This window comes from Macrobrachium nipponense, chromosome 6 (genome assembly GCF_015104395.2).
Source record: "Macrobrachium nipponense isolate FS-2020 chromosome 6, ASM1510439v2, whole genome shotgun sequence".
Classification (NCBI taxonomy): domain Eukaryota; kingdom Metazoa; phylum Arthropoda; class Malacostraca; order Decapoda; family Palaemonidae; genus Macrobrachium; species Macrobrachium nipponense.
Window position 1 is genome coordinate 120,862,943 of NC_061108.1, and position 23,048 is coordinate 120,885,990.

The 23,048-nt window shown below is 36.0% G+C and overlaps 1 protein-coding gene across 3 annotated transcripts in view; it reads right to left on the minus strand.

The window, feature by feature from the left end:
* The window catches only part of LOC135216079 (GTP-binding protein REM 2-like), a 485,492-nt gene that overhangs the window by 119,353 nt on the left and 343,091 nt on the right, over positions 1–23,048 (minus strand). The window lies entirely within an intron of this gene.

Sequence of the window (23,048 nt, forward strand, 5' to 3'; positions counted from 1 at the left end):
TTTTGCTTATTTACTTATTTATTTATTTACTTATTTTTTGCCATAATTTATCATATGCAGTTTTCTTCACCTTCACCAATATACTCTATTTGAGTTTATGCCTTCTTTCAAGTCCCTACCCCGGAAACAAGACGGGGGTCAAACATTACCGTTAACATCTTTCATTTGTTAGCAGAGTAAGCAATCGATGCTGAAACCTGAAACAAATCGTAGCCATTTGGTACTATTGACAAAGTGCCAGACTGAAGATAAAACCCATTTATCCGAGTACACAACATATGTTTCATATCATTCGTCTGGTGTGAATAATATCAAACAAATTGCATTTCAATAGTTCTTTTATTAATGGTTCGTATTCAAGCCTGAAAATGCAATTCAGCCTGTCACTGTGCAGAAAGGTTTATTTATAAAATACAGGCTACTCCTCTAAAACTTTTCACTTCATATTTTTACTGTAATGCAAGGCACGTGGGATATGACACAGTAATACGAACAACTTAATATTAAATTAACCCTTATAAGAGCAGTAAGGATAATATTACCATGGTAATAAATGATAGTGTTAGTAAAAACACTATGGTATTACCACCATTCGAGGAACAGTTAATTGATAATACGACCCTTACAAAATAAGCAACAGTAACATAATCACACTAATAAAGATATAGCATTACCTACAGACATTAATGACAAGAGAAGTTTTATTAAAACCACCCTTGCTAATATCGTCCTTAGATAAACAGTAACACGATCACCACAACGTCAATGTCAGTCTAGAGGAAACAGTGATGATCACTGTCACTCTATGACTCTAGGGGAAACAAATTATTGCTGTTAGTCTAGAGAAAACAGAGATGATCACTATCAGTCTAATGGAAACAGAAATGAGCACTGTCATTCTAGAGGAAACAGAGATGATCAATGTCAGTCTAATGGAAACAGAAATTATCACTATCGGTCTAGTGGAAACCGAAATTATCACTGTCAGTCTATTGGAAACAGACATGATCACTGTCAGTCTAGTGGAAACAGAAATGATCACTATCAGTCTAATGGAAACAGAAATGATCACTGTCAGTCTAGTGGAAACAGCAATAATCAATGTCAGTCTAGTGGAAACAGAAATGATCACTGTCAGTCTAATGGAAACAGAAATTATCAATGTCAGTCTAGTGGAAACAGAAATTATCAATGTCAGTCTAGTGGAAACAGAAACGATCAATGTCAGTCTAGTGGAAATGTAAATGATCACTGTCAGTCTAGTGGAAACAGAAATGATCAATGTCAGTCTAGTGGAAACAGAAATGATCAATGTCAGTCTAGTGGAAACAATGTCAGTCTAATGGAAACAGAAATGATCAATGTCAGTCTAGTGGAAACAGAAATGATCAATGTCAGTCTAGTGGAAATGTAAATGATCAATGTCAGTCTAGTGGAAACAGAAATGATCAATGTCAGTCTAGTGGAAACAGAAATGATCCCTGTCAGTCTAGTGGAAATGCAAATGATCACTGTCAGTCTAGTGGAAACAGAAATGATCACTGTCAGTCTAGTGGAAACAGAAATGATCAATGTCAGTCTAGTGGAAATGTAAATGATCACTGTCAGTCAAATGGAACAGAAATGGTCAATGTCAGTCTAGTGGAAACAGAAATGATCAATGTCAGTCTAATAGAAATGTAAATGATCAATGTCTGTCTAGTGGAAACAGAAATTATCAATGTCAGTCTAGTGGAAACAGAAATGATCAATGTCAGTCTAATGGAAACAGAAATGATCAATGTCAGTCTAGTGGAAACAGAAATGATCAATGTCAGTCTAGTGGAAACATAAATGATCAATGTCAGTCTAGTGGAAACATAAATGATCAATGTCAGTCAAATGGAAACATAAATGATCAATGCCAGTCTAGTGGAAACAGAAATGATCAATGTCAGTCTAATAGAATCAGAAATGATCAATGACAGTCTAATGGAAACAGAAATGATCAGTCATCAGTGGAAAACAGAAAATGATCAAAGTTAGTCTAGTGGAAACAAATGATCAATGTCAGTCTAAGGAAAACAGAAATGATCAATTGTAGTGGAAACGAAATGATCAATGTCAGCAGTGGAAACAGAAAATATCACTGTCAAGTCTAGGAAATGTAAATGACACTGTCAGTATAGTGGGAAAACAGAAAATGATCACGTCAGTCTAGTGGAAACAGAAATTATCAATGTCAGTCTAGTGGAAACAGAAATGATCAATGTCAGTCTAGTGGAAACAGAAATGATCAATGTCAGTCTAGTGGAAACAGAAAATGATCAATGTCAGTCTAGTGGAAACAAAATGATCATCATGTCATCTAATGAAAACATAAATGATCAATGTCAGTCTAGTGGAAACAGAAATGATCATGTCAGTAAATGTGGAAACAGAAATGATCAATGTCAGTCTAGTATATGGAAACAGAATGATCAATGTCAGTCTAAGTGAACATGTCAGCTTATGAAACATAAATGATCAATGTCTAGTGGAAACAGAAATGAATGTCAGTCTAAAAATGAATGATCAATGACAGTCTAATGGAAACAGAAATGATCAATGTCAGTCTAGTGGAAACAGAAATGATCAAAGTTAGTCTAGTGGAAACAGAAATGATCAATGTCAGTCTAATGGAAACAGAAATATGAGTCTATGGAAACAAATATCAAGTCATCAGAAACACCAAATGATCAATGCATCTAGTGAAACAGATCAAGTGAATCATAATGAATCAAAATGATCAAGTCAGTCAGTGGAAACAGAAATGATCATGTCAAAGTCTATAGGAAATGATCAATGTCAGTAGTGAACAGAAAATGATCATTTATCTACTAAAAGGAAACAGAAATGATCAATGTCAGCTAGTGAAACACAAATGGATCAGTAGTCTAGTGGAAACAGAAATGATCAATGTCAGTCTAGTGGAAACAGAAATGATCAATGTCAGTCTAGTAGAAACAGAAATGATCAATGTCAGTCTAGTGGAAACAGAAATTATCAATGTCAGTCTAGTGACAAACAGAAATGATCAATGTCAGTCTAGAGGAAACAGAAATGATCAATGTCAGTCTAGTGGAAACATAAATGATCAATGTCAGTCTAGTGCAAACAGAAATGATCAATGTCAGTCTAATGGAAACAGAAATGATCAAAGACAGTTTATAAGAAACAGAGATGATCACTGTCAGTCTAATGGAAACAGAAATTATCACTGTCAGTCTAGTGGAAATGTAAATGATCACTGTCAGTCTAGGACTCTAGGGGAAACAGAAACTATTACTGTCAGTCTAGAGGAAACATATATGATCACTGTCAGTCTAGTGGGAACAGAAATGATCTATATCAGTCTAGTGGCAACAGAAATTATCACTGTCAGTCTAATGGCAACAGAAATGATCATTGCCAGTCTAGAGGAAAAAGAGATGATCACTGTCAGTCTAGTGGCAACAGAAATTATTACTGTCAGTCTAATGGAAACAGAAATTATCACTGTCAGTCTACTGGAAACAGAGATGATTACTGTCAGTCTAGTGGAAACAGAGATGATCACTGTCAGTCTAGAGGAGGCAAAAATTCCCAAGATCAGTCAGGAGGAAACACAAATTATAAATATCAGTCTAGTGGAAACAAAAAATAAGAATGTCAGCCTGAGGGAAACAGAAATCATCACTCTCAGTCTAGAGCTAACAGATATGATCAATATCAGTCTATTGGAAACAGAAATTATCAATGTCAGTCTACGAAACAAAAATTAACAATGTCAGTCTACATGAAACAGAAATGATTAATACCCGTGTGTTGGAAACAGAAATTATCAGCGTCAGTCTAACGGAAACAGACATTCTCAATAACAGTCTAATACAAACAGAAACAATAAATTATCTGTGTCAGTCTACAGGGAACACAAATTATTAATATCAGTATATTGGAAACAGAATATAACAATGTCACTCAAGAGAAAACAGAGATCATTAATATCAGTCAGGAGGTAAGAGAAATTATCATTATCATTCTAAAGGAAACAAATGATCAAATACCAGTCTAGAGGCAACGAAAATTATCATTAAATTATAATCAATACCATTCCAGAGGCAACGGAAATTATCAAGAGAGAGAGAGAGAGAGAGAGAGAGAGAGAGAGAGAGAGGCCTGGCTTTGCTTTCAATCGCGGAATTAATATTCGTGAGGGCGCCCCTCTTATTACATTTCTTTCCCCGTGCACGTTGCGCATCGAAGCTTAAGTATCTTTCTTCCTCAATACAAAATAAATAAGGAACCAGCTCACGTCCAGACGATAACTTTCAATAAGGCGAATGGACTGGTTCCCAGCCGACTCCTCAGTATGTTTGCATGTGCTTCGTATGTAGTACTACTTTCGGTTTGAGGTTTATCAAACACACACACACACACACACAAACACTATACAAACATGGATAAGATACATACATATATATATATATATATATATATATATATATATATATATATCGAATACAAGTCCTTTAATATCTAATTCGCTCTACCTCGGAATTAAGAATATATTTCATATATGCTTAACGAAGGGGAATTTTTTTCTCGATAACAGACTTGCCTGGACCAGGCGGGCGCGAACCCATGGATCCTTTCAAATCCAGGAACGTCAGTGAAGCTTTAACCTACTACACCACCGCGAGAGGCTAAAAGTTCATGTCGCCTCTCACCCTCATATACCTTTCGCGCGCAGGTACTTAGTTGGTTTGGAGACAACATCAACCCACCTCGACTCCGGTAGTGTTTGTAGTGCTTTTGACAGCACGTAGCCAATCTATAAGTCATATCACATTTCCGTGATTCATATACATATATCGAGCTACAATGTCCTTTAATATCTAATTCGCTCTACCTCGGAATTAATATATTTTCATATATGCTTAACCGAAGGGGAATTTTTTTCTCGATAACAGACTTGCCTGGACCAGGGCGCGAACCACGGATCCTTTCAAATCCAGGAATCACGGAAATGTGATATGACTTATATATATATATATATATATATATATATATATATATATATATATATATATATATATATATATATATATATATATACTATCTGCAGTATGATCCTCAAACAGCAATTCAGGAATGCCGAAGACACATGGATGTTTCTCTATGAATAAATCTTATAAAACATCCATGTGTCTTCGGCATTCCTGAATTGCTATATATATATATATATATATATATATATATATATATATATATATATATATATATCACGATTCGAGAATATATCAAAGTGATACAAACAAAATTTTACGATTACTAACCAACAAAGACAACCACAGAAAAACAAAACGAATATAAGTAAAGAAAGATAAATAACATCCGCCAAAGAAAGAGGGAAAATAAATAAATAAGAAGAAGCCGCTATAAATAATAAATAATGCGATCTCTACAAAACAGGGAGAAACCCATTAAGAATGAAAACGAAGGCCAGCCTTTTGGCCTTTGATGTTTACGTATGAGAGATCTTGGTGGGTAGACTGTCCTCCTTTATAAGCATGGCATCTCCTCCTCCTCCTCCTTCCTTGCTACCAGCTTGGTCAATCTCCCGACCAACAATTCTTATTGGTTACATTTTATTTGCTAGGATGGAACAATCCTAATCTTCCGGACACAGAGGGAGAGGAAGGTTTATTATATGAAAAATATGTATAAGGTTGAATATCAGAACGGGACTTTAAATAAGTAAGTGTGTGTGTGTGTGTGTGTGTGTGTGTGTGTGTGTGTGTGTGTGTGTGTGTGTGCCATCATATATATTTACACATTTACATGAATAATTGCATCCTAAATCGTTAAGATTCCAATGCATATTTTTGGTTTAAAAATGATATTGACTTTCTCCAAATTTTTTTCTTTACTTTGGGATTACTGGCGCGCAAACACACACACATATATACATACATACATACATACATACATACATACATACACACACACACACACACACACATATATATATATATATATATATATATATATATATATATATATATATATAAATGTGTGTGCCAGTAAATCCCAAAGTAATGAATATTATTTGGGTAAAAATCAGTATAAATTTTTCGCCAAAAAATATGCAATGAAATCCTAAACAAAGTTTAGGAAGCAAGGTTTGCCAATTACTCATGTAAATTAACGTCGTCAACCAGCAAAATAATCTAATCCTTGCAAAGTAATTAATTCGTCGAGTGAGGTAATTTTTACATGATTCCCTAACGAAACAATTTCGGGGCGTATAATGAAACCATAATTATAACCTCATTTCCATATAACGTCACGATCCGCAACACGGCTTGCAATCAGGTGTGATCCCAGGTCCATAGTTAATTAGAATCCCACCATCAGAGTAATATCTTCTCCACGGGGTAATATACCTGCGCTGCACATCACCATTCTCTGATGTGTTAACTTGCAAGAGGATTACACCTTCTCGCGTGATGAGCAATCAAGTGAAGAATGGAATGCGCAAGGATTTTCCTGTCCGAATATATTCACGTATCTTTTTATGAATTTGGACAACAAACTCTTCGTGAAATTTATTCTTATCTATGAAGACGATATTAAGCTTTGGGAAATATTTGGATGCATTAACAGCACATCAGAGAGAACTCTCTTCTACCACTCATTATTTTAGTAAAATAGCTGAGAAAGTATAGAAGTGGGCGAAGAATAGCATAGGGAAATGAATTGTTAATGTTTATAGTAATTTACAAAAACTGCAATTAAACATAGAACAATTTCCCTCTAATGTGAAAATACAGGTCTTTACGATATATTCGTTAATTTATTGACAATATTTCCTCTATCAACACAAAACAGATAAAGAGCTTTGACTTTGAAGAATAAATATACAGTAGTTGACCAAAAGGAAAGAGGAACGTATAATTTTATCTAATGCCAAGTCTTCCCTCCGAAGAAATGGAGTTCTTCACGATTTTTGCCATAAGTAAGATATACTCAAGTTACTGACCTACACAAAAATACTAATTTTCACATGCACGGTAACTTATTCAACTGGTGTGTGTACCGATTTCTTTCTCTATAAGATGCCAAATTAATTTTCAAGTGTGGAAAAACGCATGACGTATGAGACCTCATGGTTCTACAGTGTACTTGCATGATTGAACGAACAAATATTCAAAATATAAATAAAATTTGGCAAATTCATTTATTGTTTAAAAAACAATCCGATAATCGACAGCCTGAAAATGATCCGAAATCTCCATTTCTGAATATTAGCTTAAAGCAATCATAGAGAAAATCTATTATGCTATGTAAATCACTTCACGTATAAAAAAAACCCACATTCATTTAAGCAGACTATAAGGCAAACTCGTCTGGGAGACTTTCCCAAATTAATCTGTTGAAATGGAAAAAAGAAATTATTTTCTTCCTTCCTCCATGCTTCGGAAACAGTTAATCGTATTTTCCTTATTCAAAACATTCCATCCTTTCACAGGCAAAGCTCTCATTTCTTGTATGCCTGTCTCATAAGCTTTGGCATTAAAAAAATCATCTATATCTTCACACGCCTATTGAGCTCCTTAATGAGCCGTCTTAGCTTTGCTAATGAGAACACTTTTTATCGCCAAATTATTTACCTTGAATTTCACCCAAATTACATCAGTGTAATTCGAATTATCAGTGCCACATATAGAGATAGAGGGAGGAAGCTAAAAAAAACAATACATCGCTCTTGTGTAACTTGGTATCAGATTATAAACATAACAATAAATATTTCAGCGATTTTACTGCTACAATTGTTTCCTCTGATAATAATAACGCCACAGTAAATACTAATATTACTAACATTGCAACTAATACTATTGAAACCCAATAACGCCAAAGTATATATACTAATATTACTAACACTGCAATTAATACTATTTAAATATAATAACGCCAATGTATATATACTAATATTACTAACATTATAATTATTACTATTAAAACATAATAACGCCAACGCATATATACTAATATTGCAATTAATGCTATTTAAACATAATAACGCCAATGTATATATACTAATATTACTAACATGGCAATTAACACTATTAAAACATAAAAACATAGTATTAAAGCATAAAAACGTAATCTATATACGAATATTACTAATATTGCAAATAACACTACTAAAACATAATAACGCCAAAGTAAATATACTAATATTGCTAAAATTGCAACTAACACTACTAAAAATACCATTGGTACAATAGAAGAGATAAGTTTTGAGCCGAGAAGAGAGTGCTAGACTCTTAATTCCAATCAGTGTCTCGACACCACCAGAGGCTGATCAGTTTGGACGCCTTCCAAAGAAGGGGGCAGACAAAACAGAATTTCGAACATACTGAGACCCAGACGAAACGAAAGAAAGATTAAATTGACAACAATCCCTTTACTATAATTATCAGCGATGTTATTGCTTTTCTTAAGTAACTGTTTTCGTTACCGGTCGATTTTTGTTTTATGTTTATCTCCGATGTTGTCTGGTGCATCAGGTACAAAGTCGTATTTGAGATTGTTCATAGACTGATAAATAGATATATATTTATATATATATAGTATTATATATATATATATATATAATAATGTACATATAAGAATTTATATATACGTAAGTTGACGTTTCACAACATGAAATAACGTAAATATTCTCAATTTTATAAATATACCACGCGTTTGGTGATAAAACGCTAAGCTGACAATAAAAAAAAAAAAACAAGTCCTTTTCGAACGTAACCAGAAAAGTATTTGATGATGATATTTGATAACTGCGGTAGCTATGAAAAGTATTTGACCTTGTCCTAATAAATATATATTTTATTTATGGTCAAAACATACGTGGACATTCCAAATGAGAGCTAAAAAAATATATTGATATCTGAAGTAAAAGTGATTTTTTGTTAGATATTACCAATTCCAACAAATCATTAAAAGATGAATAACGTTTCCCGTTTCAATCGTTATCTTATCCATTCAATTTTATCAGTAGATGGGTGGTAGTCTGAAGCTCTTGTGCAAAATAAAGTTGATCATAAAAAAGATTTGCCCATTTCTTAAAATTTATAAATATTCAATATATTTTAAAGCAATCAGTTGAAGAAGTACTAAATGCTAAAACAATCAATGTCCACCTCATACATAATTTCATACAATTCTTAAAATGGACTCCGAATCAACAACACCCCCCCCCCGCCCCCCCCCCCCTTTTTTTTTTTCTTTATGGAACTGACGAGCACTGAATTTACTTCAGAGCAAATGATTCAGGAATGACGTAAGTAAGGCAGAAGCTCCATCATTCAATTACTGAATGGAATAAGGATTGATCAAAAAGGCTGACCTTGTCGTTGATGACCATTCCACGTTATCTCTGGAACTGCACAGCGCCTGTCAGGCACCACGACGTCGAGTATGAGGCAGGGGAAGTTAGAACGAGAGAGAGAGAGAGAGAGAGAGAGAGAGAGAGAGAGAGAGAGAGGTGGCAATTCTTTACATTCAAGTCTTCTACAGAAGTACGTTGATGATCTTTCGAAATGTCAAGCTTATCGATTCCAAGCAAAACTGAAAATGAACTTTAGATAAACGAAGATATTTTAATATAATATTCTCACGTTGACCAACGCCACAAACCATGAGAATCTGAGTACTTTGGGAAGAATAACTAAGGACTAGGACTACTCAGGACTAGGACTACTCAGAATTCCTTAGAGCGCCTCAGTGGCGTGGTTGGTTTGGTGTTTGCTTCCCACCTCGGTGGTCGTGGGTTCGATTCTCGGCCATTCCATTTAGGAGTGAGAGATGTGTATTTCTGGTGATAGAATTTCACTCTCGACGTGGTTCGGAAGTCACGTAAATCCGTTGGTCCCGTTGCTGAATAACTACTGGTTCCATGCAACGTAAAAACACCATACAAACAAACAGAACTCCTTAGACCAGACCACTTCTAATCGTCCAGAATGAGGTGTCCGGAGAGTCAATGGCTGGCAATACTTCAAAACGTTTTCCCGGGTGGTTAACTTTGTAGAAATCCTAATTGCCTTGTCATGGAGGATTTTGTCTGTTTCCTCACAAAATCCACTCGTCAACAGTGGAATAACAGCACTGCTCACAGCCTCTTAAGAAAAAAGGAATCGATTATTATCGGAAGTACAAAATCCTTCAGAGAAATATTCAATCCTCTGAACTCGAGGGCATCAGTGTAGGCCTATATATTCAGTACTTCGAAAAGGCAGGTTTGGATAAAAACCGAATAACCTTAAAAATCAATTCTGGAGAAAAGCAGCTGAAGGATGAACCAGCATCAATTATTTTTAAAAAGGCAACACAAAAATGTTAACTAAGAATTACGTCGGAAAAATCCATCTAGGCCGTGGCGTCAAACTCCTAGGCCAAGGGCCACATTTCATAAATGGCCAGCGGGAGTGACGATATGATTTATCAGCCCATAAAAATATGATCTTTATGTACCTTTGTTGGCCATCGAGGCGATAACTAAAATAAGAATTGGGAGTAGAAAGGTTTCGTGTTAGACTCTCCCGATACAGTCTAACGGCCTAATATGCTTTAGCACTGAAAAGAATGGAGGAAGAATATCCCTATGCAATAGAGTATAACCAACATTATAAAACCACGTCTCCAGAACAACCAGAAAATGAACAATAGAAATCTCTATAAGTCTAAACTATGACCAGTTTATGGAAGAAAAGTTTATTATAGACTCACGTGGAAACGTAGACCGACTTTGAAAAAGGGAATTTCACTTGAATCGAAACAAAAGCAAGCTTTATAGCACTGGGCAACCCTCCTGAATGGCATTTCAGGGTATCGAAGAGTATCGAGTCCTTCGAAAAATCAGGTTGGTAGTTTTAAACACGATACAGGACAAGACAAACAGCAGCAGCAGCAGCAGCAAGCAATTGCCCCGACAGGCCAGATAACGTATCTGGTGCCTTGCTTTCAGATGGTGGCGGTCGTAAATCAGCGGAGACAGGGGTTGAGTTAATCTCTCTCTCTCTCTCTCTCTCTCTCTCTCTCTCTCTCTCTCTCTCTGGATCCCCCACGTTTAATGGAAACTTTGTCAGAGGTCCTGAGAGAGAAGGGAAAAGAGGTCGGGAGAGAGAGAGAGAGAGAGAGAGAGAGAGAGAGAGAGAGAGAGAGAGAGAGAGAGTAACTGGTTGAAAAAAAACAAAAAACGTTACATATTGAACCAGAAATAAGAGTAAATAAAAAGCGATTTCAGATTTTTAAAATAAATTCAAACTCTGGTCAGTTAGGCTGATGGGAATTCAGATACTTTGAATATTTCTTGGTATAAAAATCAAGGAGACTTAAAGGCACAACATAATGAATATAAATCCAGTGGATTTGAAATAAAATGATCAGAATATATATGAAAAACAATTACAGATGCAATTGAATTACATTTCTGACGCTAAATTTTACTGGTTCTGTTAAATGGGTAATTACAGTAGATCTGCATTATATATTATATATATATATATATATATATATATATATATATATATATATATATATATATACCGTGATTCATATATGACATCGAGCTACAAATGTCCTTTAATATCTAATTCACTCTACCTCGGAATTAATATATTTTCATATATGCTTAACCGAAGGGGAGTTTTATTAGGCGATAATAGAATTGGCGGCGCCCAGGCGCGAACCTAGGACACCATACAAATCCAGGAACGTCAGTGAGCTTTTACCCACTCCACCACCGCAAGAGGATATATATATATATATATATATATATATATATATATATATATATATATGTGTGTGTGTGTGTGTGTGTGTGTGTGTGTGTGTGTGTGTGTGTATATATTCTTTATGGAAGAACAAGCTCAGGCAGTTAGACTTGAGTCTCGGTTATTTTTGTCAGGGAAAAATATTTCGTGAAGGTAATTTTTTTTACTTTTTAATTTCTTTCCAGAAAAAAAATTACATTTCCTTCAGCAGATCAACAGTCAGTTTAATACAATCGCTTTAAAAAGCTGAATACTTCCTAACAATGTTGAGAAAATTCACACGTACGTTCATTGCAAAAATGTCTTTACACACACGGAAATATGCTTCCACAGAGTTGTAAAAATCAAGTAATGAATAAGTAGTAAATATCTACTTTCTGTTGTTATTTTTATTCATTAATGACATATTTTTATGACTGTTAGATGGCAGCAGATTATATTTTTTCAGGAAATTTATCATTAATGTCCTGTTAGTCTTCTCTTCATTCCATAACAAATTTCATTTGTTCATATTTGAGAGAAATGATTCATGACGCGTATGTCACGACAAGAGTAAAATATTAACGCTAATAAGTTCGTTGAAAAAAATTCAGATTGCTGTAGTCCTACTACAAAATATAGTCAGTATTCTTTGTAACGTTTTCACATTTTACATACGAGTTAGTTCAGTAAAACATATTAAATTCGTTAGGAATGACGAATATTTACACTGAATATATATATATATATATATATATATATATATATATATATAATATATATATATATGCACACACACAATACTATTCAAATCAACGTTAACTCTAACGGACGGATAAAAGAAGTGATTAGCCTACGTCAATGAGAAAACGACGTTACTGAAACTTAACAACCATCACGTTTAATGCAAGTGGTAGTGGGTCATCATGACGGCTGGAAAAAGAGCCAGTAAAATTGAACTTTATGTCCATTTATCTTTTAGAACACCTGAGATATTTCTGCCGTTACTTTATCGAGGCGCATTTCCCATTAATATTGACTTTCTGTCGAACCAAAATAGATGAAAGCTCTCGGGATACAAATTCTGCTTCGACGGGACACAATGCACTAGGCCGATGCTGCAATTCATTTAGTGAATTGAATTTGTCTTTTGCAACGGAATGAAAAGCGAATGGAATGTTCCCGCTGGGAGCGAATCGTTTTATTAGCCCCGTTTTGATATTTTTCTTTAACTCATTTTACGTCGAATCTTCCCATCCACGGCGGCTTAATAATATATTTGCGGCTGTTATACTGGAAGTGCGACATGATTGATAATAATACTCGGTTATCTCTTTATATGCCTAACCGTTTTCCCCATTTGTCTGTTCGGTTTTCTGTAAACTATGCCAATTCTGTGTTCATGTTCCAGAATACGTAAAAACTCAAGTGTAAAGTTCACACACATACAAAACCTAGACAGTTTTGAAGTAGTAAAACTACTGACCCCCTCTATCAATAGTTCTACTCTTCTAAGAGGTCCATAATAATCGTTTGTTTGTATGTTTATGTGTTGTTTTTACGTTGCAATGGTTATTCAGCAACGGGACCAACGGCTTTACGTGACTTCCGAACCATGTCGAGAGTGAACTTCTATCACCAGAAATACACATCTCTAACCCCTCAGTGGAATGCTCGAGAATCGAACTCGCGGCCACCGAGGTGGCAGACCAAGACCATACCAATCATGCCACTGAGGCGCTGTCCACAATAATGAAAAACGTTGCAAGTTCGTGTATAATTTAAAAAAACCCTTTACAAAGCTTTCGAACCCTTCCCTGAGTTCATCTTCAGTCCCTATTATTACTGCGGACCTCTTAGAACATTATTATATACTCTAGCGATAGAGAGTTTTTCCCAAACAGTTATACTGCTTTTATTGCACTGAAAAAAATATATATTATTTTATTTTGCAACTTCACTGTACCTTCGTGACCTCCTCTGCTCCTTTGGTTTGTCAGATTTTACACATCTTTTAGACTCATGTCTGATCTTGTAGCCCAAGGGTTTCACCGTACGCTTCTATAAGAAGGTCTAATGACCTTGTCTAACTTGTTCCACAAGCACGTTCAAGTTTAAATTTGCAGTCTACGCGTTTCCTTGCATACTTCTATGTTCACTGCTTTAGCTTCAGTAGTTCAATACTTCACCAAGTATACGTTGGATTCAATATGAAGCCTGGTTTTAGTCTGCTTTATGTCTTTAAGATGGTGTCTTTAGTCTTGTATTTGGTGACATTGTACTATTAACATTAAAGGTTTTTGTCTCCTCTAAGCCTGGAAAATGGGACTTATCCCGAAGCGTCGGCCCATTGAAAACAAATTTGGAAATGTTGATTAGTGCGAATATAAAGTTTTTGAAAAGGAAAGTAGTCTGTCTCCAAATCAGCGATTATATGAATACAATGGAAATGGTATCTTTTTGGGAACGTTTATGTTTGTGGTCAACTTCACCCTGGATCAAAATTGTTGAAATGCAATAAATAAATAAATAAGTAAATAAATCAATAAAAATAAACACCCGTCTAACTAATGTCTTCTTGGAGCAACTCCATTCGGATTACTTCGTCACAGATTAAAGAGTATTTTGACTTTAACAATTTAGTGAAACAAGCAGGGCCAGATTTATACTTGGACAGGTCATCACATTAAATTTAATTTTCAAATCTATAAACAGAATAACTGTATTTTGAATATAGTCTTTGACTTCAAACACAATTTCTAACTGAGGTTTTCTGCAGCAAATTCTTTCATAATTTTTTTTTTCAGAATGACAGAAAAACTGGGCTTATGTATTACATATAAAATTGAATATGCTAACTACACAAGCATATACAGGCACATGCACTCACATTAAATGTCTTATGGCTCTCGATTCTCCCAACAGTCAAAGTTTGGACTTTGGACAGAAAAACTTTGAAGACCCCGGGGTTAGACTGCAACCCTGTATTCCAAAGGTTTAAATTTCCCCAGGCAGGATACGGTGCTCAGAGTACAGTAGGTAAACCTTCAAAAAATGTTGCTTTCGCTAACCTAAATACCCCAGTTTCACACTGCAGTGCCCCCCATAATCATAGATATGGGTGGGTGGGTGGGAGTCCATATTAACGAGGTAACCATTCTCCCAGAAAATAAAAATCGTTTTCATCATGAGCACTTAAAAATGATAAGAAAATTTTTTTTACATTTGTGCCGAATCACGTGTTTAAAAGCACGAAATATCGCAAGATCGCAAGACTCATCTGAGAGAGAGATTGAGAGAGAGATGAGAGAGAAGAGAGACGAGCGCAGTAACATTCATATTTCTCGCAGAATAAGACATGTAAAAGTAAAAGAAATTCAGGGATTGAATTGGAAAAAAGAACACGACATAACTAATAGCTTCTGAACTGGAAAACCCTGAGTACCTACTTACTCACTTTTATCCCTTTCCGTTCCAGTACTGAGCATTTTTCCCTAAAAAAGGCTTACAATAAGCACACTGTGATAAATCTTACGATAAAAAACAGAATTTAATAAACTTTCTTTCCTAAATGGTCAGCTCTCTCTCTCTCTCTCTCTCTCTCTCTATCTCTCTCTCTCTCTATAAGAAGACACAGACGTCAAGTTTCTCTTTCGCTTTACAAGCGGTTCTCTTTCCTCTTCCTTTCTAAGAATAAAAAAAAAGACAATGATGAACATTTTCCACTCTCTCTCTCTGAGAGGAAACAGATGGTAGCTTTCTCTTTTACTCTTACTCTTCTTTCTTTCTATAATGGCGTGGGTTCTGTTTCCTCTCTTGCTGCTAAAAAGATATAAAAATAAGGCTAAAAAAAATAAAAAAAAAATAAATAAATAAATAAAGACAGTGGGGAACATTTTCCACTGACCGATTCTCTCTCTCTCTCTAAAAGGTTTTTCCCCTCGGTCCCCCTTGGTTTAGGTCAGTTACCCCCATTTGTCCGAAGTTCACTTTATGGTCTCGTTGCACGTAAAAGGAACATAATGGGATTTTTTTCCCCCTTTCTCTCCTTCTTGCACCCGCTCTCGTCTGCAGCTTCAAAAACTTCCATTTCTATATTTTTGTTGGTTTCCGTTCTTTGTTCGTTAATGCTATTGACATTATGCAAAATTTTATTCAGTAGGGAGTTGAATAAGTTTCGCTCGTTATGTGAGTATGGATTTTGCTAAACGTTTGCAACGGCCACACCTATATATATATATTATATATATATATATATATATATATATATATATATATATATATATATATATATATATATATGTATGTATATGCTTGAAATGAGGCCACTTCTTTTAACCGTGGTTTTATAGTGCTACTGAAACGATCGCCCATCGTGAAGTGGTCTAAAAATAAGTCTCTCTCTCTCTCTCTTCTGTATTCTCGTCTTCTCTACTTTAGCCACTCACCACCACTACTGGGAGGGGGTGGGGTGGGGTGGAACCGGTTAAGGGGCTTGGAATCTGGCTCCTGGAAGTCTTTACAAGAAGATAATTGATGTAAATACTACAGGTAACCTCCCCCAACCCCTAACACCCATCCAAGCAATCCTCTTCAGTGTAATCTCCTCTTGTGAGGAGTTTGTAAGCTGGAGAAAAGAATCCGTAGTTTTTCATTCCCTTTCGTAGCCAACTTTCAAGAGAATTTTTTTTTTTTTTTTTTTTTTTTTTTTTTTTTTTTTTTTTTTTTTACTTATGATTGCTTGGCATGTTGTACAGAGTTTTGTAGGTGGTTTAGTGTTTTTGATTGCTTGCATCTCCCGGAATTAATGATGATATCTCTTCTGCATGCAGTAGAAAAAAAATGGTTCTCGTGCCTGTGGAAAGGGCCTTTCATTTTTCTTTATGATCTTTTGCTCTATTATTTCTGTGAAGACTGCCAGTGCATAACAGAGCTTATACTACTCCCGAATGCTACTACGAGCGCGCGCGCACACACACACACAAATATAAATATATATATATATATATATATATATATATGTATATATTAATAGATAGTATGTATGTATGTATTTGTGTGTCTGTGCTCACAATAGCATTTGGGAGTAGTATATAATCTCTGTTATGCACTGGCAGTCTTCACAGAAATAATAGAGCAAAAGAGCTCCTGCATAAAAAACAAATGAAGGGGTTGAAACCCTAACTGTCCACAAAGGACACTGAATTTCCGAACAAGTCTTCTGTGCCTTCACCTCCAGAGAATTTTCTGCTCTAGCAATACCTAGGAAGATCCCTTAGAACTTGAACAAATCTAAACGAGCATGTCTCTGACAAAATACCACATAACTTTGGAAGGAAAACAGAAAGAATGAAAAATATGGATTTTACGGTTAAAAAAAATTAAAAATGCACCAAGGGAAAACAGAAGGAAGGAAAAATATGGATTTTCCGGTAAAAAAAAATAAATAAATAAAACACCAAACTGAAATATTACACAAACTTATTTAATAACAATAAAATAAAATCGATGCAACTTATCTGTAGTTCTGATAATAGTATCATTAAGTGTTATCATTATTGAAATACTTCTCATATCCCAGCAGATATAAATGCGGAAGGAAAATAGCTTAATAAGGAAAACACAAACCGGGAAGCTAGAATAAGGTTCTTATCGTCTTCCTAAAAATAATTTTGCACCACTCACCAATGCCGGATTTCCCCTTCTTGGACAAATGATGTCAAATTAGATTTTGTAAATATCCCGCTTGTGGCTCACTCTATATAGCTAAGTATGTCGACATAAAAAATAATCGCCTGAAGATTATCTAGATGTATTTTTGTGACACTAAGTATTGCACGAATATCCCGTTCTTTTTCACCCACCTCAGTTACTTAATATAACCAGAAAAATATTTTTTATAGGTATTCTGCAGAATGTTGTCTGGCCTCAAACCAATATCAATTTTACCTTATTTCATCTACTTCTGACAGCGGTCGGTCAACCTTACATTAAATGATTTTTTGTGGAATTAAGTCAACATTAGTGAAATACCTCATTTGTGACGGCTTTCTGAAAGCATGACTGATGAAGTTAAAGAGAAATGTTTGGAAACATTTAATAATACTATAAGGGAAAAAGGGAAGATACAAAAATATTCGCATTTGAGAGGATTGATAAATATCATAATATCTGAAAGTTGTAGAAAAGTGCTCATCCAATAAAGAAGTGTTGAAACGCTTTATCGGAAAAACAAAACTATCCCGGACCTACAACGCCTCTGAGAAGACAAATGACACGTTTTGATTTTAATGCAGAAGATGTATTAAGAAAATTTTTCCAAGAAAGAGAAAAGATGATTTTGGAGAGAGAGAGAGAGAGAGAGAGAGAGAGAGAGAGAGAGAGAGAGAGAGAGAGAGAGAGAGCACTAGCAAAGATACAGCACCTGATTCAGTTACTGCAGAGGCTAGGTTCAGATTAACCTGAATAAAGAAATCCTTCCAAATGGTTGTCTCATAAATAAGTCAGTTTCAGCGGCGATGGCTTATATCTTTACTTCAGCTGATACGAACTGAGAAAATGGGAAATGTTTACAATGAAACATCTGAGGGATATGATGACGATCTACTAATTTAAAAAAAACACAATGCTCTTTAGACTGTGGGGAAAAAATATAAAAACATGAAGAAACACCCGCAAACAAAAGCAGGATGTCTGTTGAGTGTTCACGTGATAAGGGCCACAAAATTCCGGCTGATCTTGGCATTCAAAACAAAGGCGCAATAATTTGATAGCGAAACAGCTGAAAACTGTGCCAACAGCTGGACAAACAAATGCTGAGGATCTCAGGTCATAAAGACTTACGACTAATCGTACCCACTACCACATGCAATAGTTCCTCGTTGGACGAGTGGTTTTCGCGCTCGGCCGCCAATCCGGTGGTCCGAAGTTCAAATCCCGGCTCGGCCAACGCGGAATCAGAGGAATTTATTTCTGGTGATAGAAATCAGTTTCTCGATATAATGTGATTCGGACCACACAAAAAGCTGTAGGTCCCGTTGCTAGGTGGCCAATTGGTCTGGTAAAACTAAGATATACGTAACTTTTAACCAGATGCAATTCTGAATGACTTGGAATGCCTTTTGCTAGATGTCCTCAATTCCCTCGTTGAAACTACTATAATAACTGCTATGGTGAGTACCAAAATGCAAATAATAACATCTGCTAAAAGTGCTCGGTATTTTCACTTGTCAACCCAAATTATTTGTTATTTGAGTTGCCAAAGGTTAACGTGCTTGAATACGGATATAATCGTCAATAAAGAGGACTATGACATACCCCTAAAGAGCCAGTTTCAGAATATTTCGCCCAATCAGAACGTGAGGAATTCAGAGATGAAACGGAATAAGCTACAGTTTTTAAGAGAGAAAAAAAAAATGCTACAGTAAAAAAAAATTGGAAATAATATCAATTTTATCAGAAGGCGAAGGTTAGACTGAGAACTCAACTATACACATTGGTCGGTTGGGTAAATGCGTGGTTGGTAGTAATATGCCTCTGTCCTTTAGGCGTAATAAACCAAGGAGGACGCCCACGTTCAAGTTCTTGACTTCTGCCTACGGGGAGTTTACTACAGGGGAGTTATATATGCGGTTCATATTGCACAATGTAGTCAGCAGCACCGCCAGCGGACATGCCCTTGGGGATTCCTATTCTTGTTCTGAAAATCTAGCTGGAAGTGTAGGGAGTTCAATCTAATCCCATGGGTGAAAAAGGATACAAGATATACACAGACGCGCGCGCATGCACACACACATATATAATATATATATATATATATATATATATATATTTTTTACACCAGGACCACCATAATTCCCATAACAACAATAATAATAATAATAATAATAATAATAATAATAATAATAATAATACCATACACATGGCTAATAGAATGCCTGAAAATATATGGGGCAGAGGAAAACACCATCAGCTTCCTCAAAAATACAATGCGCAACTGGAATACAATACTTACAAGCTCTGGAATAAGACTAGCAGAGGTTAATATCAGGAGAGGGACTCACTGTCCCCACTACTCTTCGTAGTAGCCATGATTCCCATGACAAAAGTACTACAGAAGATGGATGCCGGGTACCAACTCAAGAAAAGAGGCAACAGAATCAACCATCTGATGTTCATGGACGACATCAAGCTGTATGGTAAGAGCATCAAGGAAATAGATACCCTAATCCAGACTGTAAGGATTGTAACTGGGGACATCAGGATGGAGTTTGGAATAGAAAAATGCGCCTTAGTCAACATACAAAAAGGCAAAGTAACGAGAACTGAAGGGATAAAGCTACCAGATGGAGCAACATCAAACACATAGATGAGACAGGATACAAATACCTGGGAATAATGGAAGGAGGGGATATAAAACACCAAGAGATGAAGGACACGATCAGGAAAGAATATATGCAGAGACTCAAGGCGATACTCAAGTCAAAACTCAATGCCGGAAATATAATAAAAGCCATAAACACATGGGCAGTTCCAGTAATCAGATACAGCGCAGGAATAGTGGAATGGACGAAGGCAGAACCCGCAGCATAGATCAGAAAACCAGGAAACATATGACAATACACAAAGCACTACACCCAAGAGCAAATACGGACAGATACATAACACGAAAGGAAGGAGGGAGAGGACTACTAAGTATAGAGGACTGCGTCAACATCGAAAACAGAGCACTGGGGCAATATCTGAAAACCAGTGAAGACGAGTGGCTAAAGAGTGCATGGGAAGAAGGACTAATAAAAGTAGACGAAGACCCAGAAATATACAGAGACAGGAGAAAGACAGACTGAACAGAGGACTGGCACAACAAACCAATGCACGGACAATACATGAGACAGACTAAAGAACTAGCCAGCGATGACAATTGGCAATGGCTACAGAGGGGAGAGCTAAAGAAGGAAACTGAAGGAATGATAACAGCGGCACAAGATCAGGCCCTAAGAACCAGATATATTCAAAGAACGATAGACGGAAATAACATCTCTCCCATATGTAGGAAGTGCAATACGAAAAATGAAACCATAAACCACATAGCAAGTGAATGCCCGGCACTTGCACAGAACCAGTACAAAAAGAGGCATGATTCAGTGGCAAAAGCCCTCCACTGGAGCCTGTGCAAGAAACATCAGCTACCTTGCAGTAATAAGTGGTACGAGCACCAACCTGAAGGAGTGATAGAAAACGATCAGGCAAAGATCCTCTGGGACTATGGTATCAGAACGGATAGGGTGATACGTGCAAACAGACCAGACGTGACGTTGATTGACAAAGTCAAGAAGAAAGTATCACTCATTGATGTCGCAATACCATGGGACACCAGAGTTGAAGAGAAAGAGAGGGAAAAAATGGATAAGTATCAAGATCTGAAAATAGAAATAAGAAGGATATGGGATATGCCAGTGGAAATCGTACCCATAATCATAGGAGCACTAGGCACGATCCCAAGATCCCTGAAAAGGAATCTAGAAAAACTAGAGGCTGAAGTAGCTCCAGGACTCATGCAGAAGAGTGTGATCCTAGAAACGGCACACATAGTAAGAAGAGTGATGGGCTCTAAGGAGGCAGGAGGATGCAAACCCGGAACCCCACACTATAAATACCACCCAGTCGAATTGGAGGACTGTGATAGAGCAAAAAAAAAAATAATAATAATAATAATAATAATAATGCACTAACTAGAATGAGGCCATTCAATGAAGAGTGACCTTGATCCCCTAATCACCAGTTTTTAGTACCATCGCAGGCAGAGTCATTAAAAGAAGAAGAAGAAAAAAAAAAAAACTCGTGCGCGCCTCCGTTCCAATAACATCTCTTCGCTGAATTCTATTTAAATCAAAAGGCGAGAAAAGACGGCATCAAATCTTTTCTTTGAAATGAATATTGCATATGTCTTCTTTCCCTCTTGCATCGATGACCTGGTCTTTCGTTTTTTTGCTTTTCCCATCATCATTCCTGGTCCGAAATCTATTCTCGATTATTTTCTTTGTCAAATCTTTTATTTTCCTCATTCTTCATTATGTTCATTAAACTCTTCTGCCTTCCTCGATTTTCTGCTCCCTTCGTTTCCAAATCCTATCAGTGACAACGGCACTGCTTCTGTGCATGACTGATTATTTTTAAGAAAGAAAAATACAACCAGATATCTCATGACAATGAACTTCTCCTAGACGAATAAATAGCCTCGGAAATTATTGTTCGTTTATTACGAATTAATTCGGCTATTGCTTAATTAGGGGCAACACGGAATGGCTTTATAATTCGTTAAAAATTGTCTTAAATAATTACGGTAATTTCCCAAAAATATGAGGAAGGACAATTTTCGAAATGGACCATTCACATAAACACGTACACATAGACACATACATAAATACAGAAACGCACACACATATATAAATATATACAAACATATATTATATATATATATATATATATATATATATATATATATACTTATATATAATACAAATGAAATCTTATACATTCAATCAACTTATTATACTGCCGACGGAAAATAAATCCTTCTAGTCTAGAGGAAGCATTGCTCGATCTGAATACATTTATTACAGAAGCAATATATTCATTACGACTTCCGATAAGAAGAGCAGTCTGGTAGCTTAGAAAAATACATAACCATATCCTGCCAGAATAATGAAACCAAACATGAGCTTTCCAAGCATTCGGACATTATCACTGGAGTATACGTTTTCTTTCTTTGTATGGTGTTTTTACGTTGCATGGAACCAGTGGTTATTCAGCAACGGGACCAACGGCTTTACGTGACTTCCGAACCACGTCGAGAGTGAACTTCTATCACCAGAAATAAACATCTCTAACTCCTCAATGGAATGCCCGAGAATCGAACTCGCGGCCACCGAGGTGGCAGACCAAGACCATACGTACCACACCACTGAGGGCTACTGGAGTATACGGAAAGAAAAGCGTCAGTTTCCCTAGTGATAACATTATTATTTTTAGCTTTCTGCAAAAGAAAACTCCCGAGATGGCTTTGTCTGTCCGTCCGCACTTTTTCTGTCTGCCCTCATATCTTACAATCAATCTACTGAGGCTAGAGGGCTGCAAATTGGTAAGTTCATCATCCACACTCCAATCATCAAACATTCCAAGTTGCAGCCCTCTAGCCTCAGTAGTTTTTAAGGTTATTTAAGGTTA